The sequence below is a fragment of the Bison bison genome, unplaced genomic scaffold, assembly GCF_000754665.1.
Source record: "Bison bison bison isolate TAMUID 2011002044 unplaced genomic scaffold, Bison_UMD1.0 scf7180017864093, whole genome shotgun sequence".
NCBI lineage: Eukaryota > Metazoa > Chordata > Mammalia > Artiodactyla > Bovidae > Bison > Bison bison.
Genome location: NW_011494665.1, coordinates 2,041,843 through 2,042,256, shown reverse-complemented (window position 1 = coordinate 2,042,256; position 414 = coordinate 2,041,843).

Genomic DNA, 414 nt, shown 5'->3' with positions numbered 1-414 from the left:
GGAAAGGCCAGAAAGGCAGAGCGCCCGTGCTCACTGAGGCAGAACACTGCACAGTGGTTAGGACCAGGGCTCGGCCCGCCGCCTGGCTTTGAACCTGTTCCACACTTCACATAGAAAGTCACATCACAGGTTCCTGCCTGTGAAATGGATAATTGTTACTTTAGAAGGTCATGGAAGATGAAATGGGTGTAAAGTACTTGAAGGGCCTATGCTCATGGCCAGTGCTGGTATTTTGTCTCTGGGCGCCCTGGCAGGGCTGAGCGCTCCTAACCTCCCCTTCTCCTTCGCTCCGCAGGAGAAGATGGGGAGCCCTGAGGATGACCTGATCGGGATTCCATTCCCAGACCACAGCAGTGAGCTCCTGAGCTGCCTCAATGAGCAGCGCCAGCTGGGCCACCTCTGTGACCTCACCAT